Source organism: Prosopis cineraria, unplaced genomic scaffold, assembly GCF_029017545.1.
Source record: "Prosopis cineraria cultivar Desert tree isolate PC_DT_omini unplaced genomic scaffold, ASM2901754v1 PC11, whole genome shotgun sequence".
Classification (NCBI taxonomy): Eukaryota; Viridiplantae; Streptophyta; class Magnoliopsida; order Fabales; family Fabaceae; genus Prosopis; species Prosopis cineraria.
In genome coordinates, this window is record NW_026555342.1 from 29,177,723 (window position 1) to 29,184,165 (window position 6,443).

Consider the following 6,443-nt stretch of genomic DNA (forward strand, 5'->3'; position numbering starts at 1 on the left):
TAACATGATGTTACGTTTACATCTCTAAAATACTTGTTTAATTAACTCCTGACAAATTCAATACATTCACTGACGTGGTTTGACAAAATTGCATGCATAGTGAAATGGCTATTGAGAAAAGAAGCTAAACAAAAGAAAACAAGATAAAAGACTGAAGCTAATGACTTGTTTGGTTTCTATTTTCATTTTTTAAAATTTTTATAATATAGTTTTCCAAATTGTTTTTCAAAACAAAACAAGATAAAAATTTGTTTGGTTATGTTAATTTAAAAATAATTTAGGAATTGAAAAATAGGCATGGCTACAGGCTGTAATGATGGTGGTTTATAATAGAAACTAGTCAAGCTAACTATATTTTTCAATAATTATTTGGAGTATGTTTTGAAAACAAGAAAAATAATATAAAAGCAACTTTGAGATGTTTCCATGTTTTGTTTTTAAAACAAAAAATGAGAACAATTTTGAAAATAATTAAATCTAAAGCACTTATCAAAAAAAGTTTTGTTAAATTTTCCTGTTTTTAAAAATAGAAATAGTTTTTAAAAACAGAAATCAAACAAGCCTTTATATTCATTCTAAGTCGAAATCAAGTTATCAATGTCATCATATAAATATTTCATATGATGAAAATGAGTGTGTATATATTATCATTTTTGGATTGAAGAAGCAAATATAAAATAATAACTTTTATAATATATTATTTGCTTTAAATAATGAAAAAAAAATCTCTGTCGGAGTAAAAAAAAAGATACATATATTTTCCTTGATTTAACTCATTATGGGAAGATGGTCTGGTCTCTAAGAGAATATTTAATAAGAACTCAAAATTATAAAAAAAAAAAAACAAAGTTGTCATGTAGAAGAAGTTGTGTAATGAAAGAGAAGACCAATTTCATTATCTCTTCACCGTGTTATTTCATTTGTTGTCAAAAGTCTGATAGGCTACAGTGAGTATCTCCAAAAGAACATAGTGAGAAGACCAAAAAGTCACAAATAAATATATATCAAAATTAAAGTCTTCAGAAATATATAGGAAACATGTTGGCGTGCTTGACGGTAGTCGAATTTGTATTTTATATATCACCTCATTCTAGTCATAATCCATTTGACAAGAAACAGCTTCTTATGAATGATACAAGAAACAACGTAGCCTCATTTACTTGTGTATTAAGTTTTACATTGTTAATAATAATTAAAGCCATTTTGAAATCCTTAAAATTATACGATCAAGGATCATTTTTTGGATTAAAGCAAAACCTGAATGAAATTTTAGATATCATCTACTTTTTCCTGAATGTAAAATATTAAATAAACAATAAAAAATTATTGAATCATAAGCTATGAAGTCCGAATTATTGGATTTGATTTTGAAAATGGTATCGTTGGGTTTAGGTAGACCTGAGTCATGATATGGACCCAACTCAATGTGAGTGATTGAATATAGAGAGAGATCAATACATATTGATTTAATAGAAAGGTAATCTTGGAAAGTAGTTACAATCCCTTACCATTGTAATGGTACAAATCATTTTTAACTATTTTTCTTCACCCATGTGAAGTAGTAATGCTTTGTATATTTTGATAATTACCGTTTGTTTGATCGAAAAACTGGCACTAATATAGATAATATTAAACAGTGATTAAAAATATAGATAATAAACCGTGAGATTAAAGACTCTTTTGGTATGCTTATATAAGCATAATCGTTTAAGTTAATACAAAATATTCGATTATCACTTATTTGGTGTAATGAATGTTTTATAAGTGACGCCACCACATACATACATGTAGGAGGATTTGGATCTTACTATTGGTATATTAATTAACACCATTATAAATGCTTTCTCTATAATCTTATTCTTCATAATGATCAGAAGAAAAGTCAAAATATGAAGGTTGGATGTTGAGATGAAGCACCACTACTCAGAATAGTTTTGCACAAGTATTGATCTGAATTTACTGATATTATGTTGGGATTTGGATTTGGTAATTGTGAGTGCCTGCATCATCTAAACTGTTGAAATTCAGATCAATAGTTTAATATGAAATTTAACGGCTCAAATGGTATAGACACTTTATTCCTATAGTCATCAAATTCAAATCCCATTGTGTTAACCTTACATGATCATCCTGTGAGAAAAGAGCCATTTGATTATATATGTATATAAATCATCTAGCCTTTACTCGATCTGATGTTGTATATGAATTCTAACGACTCATATGGTATTGGCACTCAGTCATTGAATCCAAATTCCATTAGAATTTGATTATATATGTTAACCCTACATGATCGTCTTGTGAGATAAGAGCCATTTGATTACACACACACACAACATATATATATATATAAATATCTAGCCTTTACTCAATCTAATGCTGTCTATAAATAACTTTTTAAGAAAAATTGGTGATGCTTTCTATGAATCACTTTGTATAAAAAAAAAAAGTTAAACATCATTAATTATGTTCTTCATCTGGTAAAAATAAAATTACGTACTTTCTATTTTACTTTTTTTTCACAATTTTCTTAAGAGGGTAAAACATAATGTTATATGTGAGAGAGAAAATTTATTAAGAGTAAAATATTTAACAAGGGTAAATTAAAAAAACATTTCTTTCTTTTTAAACAACACCAATAATTTAATTACCTTTTCTTAATTTCATTAAGGTAATTTGTATATAACAAGGAAAAGAGTATGTACTATTGCTTTGGGATCCTTGAAACTTCCAACTTTGTCATGTTGCAATAATTTGTTTGTTTTTGCCATTGATGTATCATGCATGTCTTGTTCCAATAATTTTTTTGGTTTCCTTTTTGTGGACGTTGTGGTGCAATAATAACTGGGAGTTGGTGAAATTAAAGCAGCTTTTGAAAATGAGTACAAGCAAATCTTTTGAATTTTGATGGTGTTTTTGGCTATATTAAAGTCATCTGCTCACACGTCTTTGATATTTACTCGCAAGTCAAGTACACCATAAATCAACAAATAAAAGTTGATAGCTAGGTATAGTCAATTAAAGTCTATAGGCTTTTAAGATCGACTAGTATGCCATATACATGAGGTTGATTTATAATTTATATGGCAATTAAAAAGTGAGTTATGAAAAATTTATAATTTATAAATAATATATTACCCGTTGTTAAAATTTATCAAAATCTCCAAGAGGTTGGTTATTTGTTAACACATACATATTTAATTAATAAATTCAATACATTCACTTATGCAGTCTGATTATTGTTTTTGATTTTGAAAATTGTATCGCTGGCATGCTTGATATGAAACAGCTTTGACAATAAACAATGCAGCTTCATTTAATTTACTTATGTGTTAAAATTTAAATCCTTAAAACTATACGAGCAAGGATCAGTTTTAGATTAAAGAAAAACTGAATGAAATTATAGAGATTATTACCTTTTTCCTGAAGATAAAATATAAAACAATCAATATAAAATTAATGAACCATGCCACAACGTCTTGATTACTGGATTTGATTTTGAAAATTTTAATGTTGGGTTAAGGAATGCTTAAGTCACGATGTGAACATGGTCTGACTCATAAGAAAAACAATTGTTACAGACACAAAAACAACGAGAGAATGAAGTCTCTGAAAAGAAGTTGATACAAAAAACGAGAAAGAAAATTGCATATTGTATAATTCCTTTTGCTATCATAGATAAGGGATCGATCACATTTTGATCATCACTACATTATTTTGATTTGCGGTTAGTAAAAACGAAAATTGTTTACTTATAATGGAAAAATTACAGAAAGATCCCATATAAAGGACTTATATACAAATAAATCTCATGAAATTAAAAAAAAAAAACAATCAAGTCTCTTTGGACTAGGTGTAATTTAAAAGTTAAGGGAAAATACCTGAACAAAAAGTTAGTAATAAAAAATTGCTAATATTAAATTCTTCTTTCTTTTAAATTCCCTTAATAAATTGTATAGTAGGGAGAGATTATGTAAGAAAAAAAATTAAATGTAATCAATATATATTAATTTTAGGGAGAATGATGGATAGGTCCCAAGGGGAACAATTAATTCAAATTATGTCTCAATCAATGTTTTGTTATAATAAATTTGTAACTTATTTTTTAAATTTTAATAAGGAAACCAAACTTGTTTGTTCTTCAACCATGTTAAAATTTAAAAAATAAATTGCAAATTTATCAAAGTTGTAAAATTAAGAGCTGAACTTGTAAGTTCTAAGAGTTTGGCAGTTTGAAATTGGTTAGGACCTAATTTAAATTAATTAGTTCCCTTAGGACCTATTTATCATTCTCCCTAAATTTTAGTTATAAGGTAATCTTGAAAAGTAGTTACAAATCTCTCTGCCAAATAGAAATTTGGTAGGTAACCATAAATTCCACATTACATTATTTGATTTGATGGTATGAAAATGTTGCGTGGAAAAAATGAAAAGCAAAAAGGGGATTGAGTGTCATATAATTTTTTCCATTATCTAGCTCATCAATTATTGATTAAGGACCACAATCTTATTTTGGCTGCATTAATTTTTTTGTGGTCAAGTATGATTGGCCATGAAATAACCCCAAAAGTCACTTCTGTGAGAAGAAGTTTTTCCCCTTAATTTCACTGAGTGTTGTACAATTTCACTTTTGGGACCACATTTTCATTATGGTCAAGTCTGGCAAGCCATAGAGAGTAACCCCATAAAAGGCTGTTGAAAAGAAGCATGCATAGATACAATCTATTGTCCTTCTTTTTTTTTTTCTTTTTCTTGTTTTCCTTTTTGGCCGAAGATACATTATCTCTTCAATTATATATTCCTTTTGTTTTTTTGGGCGAGACAGTTCTTCATTTCTTCATTATGGATATTGAAATTATACTATCTACAAAATTCTTGGCTATAATTTACAACAAATCAAACCACTGTGAAATGTAATCTGATGAAAGAAATCTTGTTGTGTGTTCTCCCTTGTTCTCATTATTTCACATGGTTACTTAAATTAATATGTATAATTGTAAAATCTTGTAGTTAATTATGTGGTAAATTTTTTATATAATAGTAAATATTTAAAGAACAGGTTCTCTTGCAAGAGTTTCATAATATTGATATATATAACATATTTACTACATATAAATAACCAATCTTTTTTTTAATATATACTATAAGGAAAAGAAGTTAACAATGCTTGGTTCTCTGATATTCATATTGTTTGGGACCTTTGAAAACATACTTGTGGCAAAAGAAAAATATAATCTTTATGCAAGGGCACTGGTGAATTTTAACTTCAATTTATTGCTGATGTTAAAACCATGTTAGTGGCTAATTTTTAAATATATTGTAAGCCGCATTTGAAATTCGTGGTTTATATTCTCTCCTTAGTGAGCCCCCCAACTCACTAAACTCCATTTGGTATATTATTGGGAGTTTGATGTGCATGTATTATGATTAAGTTCATGAAAATATTTTCAAATCTTAATAAGCTCCCTATGAGTTGTCTGTACCTACTACCATCAGCATCCTTAATGTCTGCTAGTGCATACAAATCCCTGCCGCAGTCATATCTAGTCCCATTTTAGACTTTAAATGTGCGTGCAATAAAGGCTTTTGCAGGTCTTGGGTGAAATCTGGCTATTGCATTTTGATATTACTTAGGAATGAGGAGCAACTACTCCAAAACAATAAAAGAGAGAAATGACAAGAATAGCAAAAGAATGCCACATTTTAGCTCAAAATCTCAATAAATAGTTTAGTCATATTTACTTTATTATATATTAGTTATTAAGCCTTAGTTCTATCTGACATACTGTGAGGTTTTTTATATTGGCTCAAGTCCACTCATACTTGGACATCCTAACAATCTTCTCCATAAGTGTGAGTCCATTAGCTCCTTATATCAAAGATACTACAAAAGCTAAGTCCCTACTCCCACAAGTAGGTGACAAATGGGTTCAAGAAATGAATTATACTTTCATAAAGGAAAAAAATCTTCTTCTCATCACTAAAATATTTTTCTGGGGTTCTTTAAAGCCTTGTAGACTTGACCACAAATTAAATAAGACAGTGATAATGTAGTCTTCAAAACTCAAATGAACAACCATACTGTTTTTTTTTTTTGTTTTATTGCGATCTCCAAAGTGATGAGGATGTGGATCAAGAGTTTTATTCAGGTATCGTCTACTTTTTCTGAATATAAAATATAAAATAAACAATATAAAACATTAGTGAACCATAAGCTATGAAATCCTAATTATTGGGTTTAGGTAGACCTAAGTCATGATATTGGACCCGACACAATGTGAGTGATGAATGTTGTCCCCTAAAAGAAATTGATACAAAGAATGAGAAAGAAAATTGGGTTTCGCATAATTCTTTTGTATGGAGTGTGACTTTGAGGTCATGTATGTCATATGCCCACAAATAGAAAGTCAGTAGATATAATCAATTAAAGTTTGATGACCTTAGGA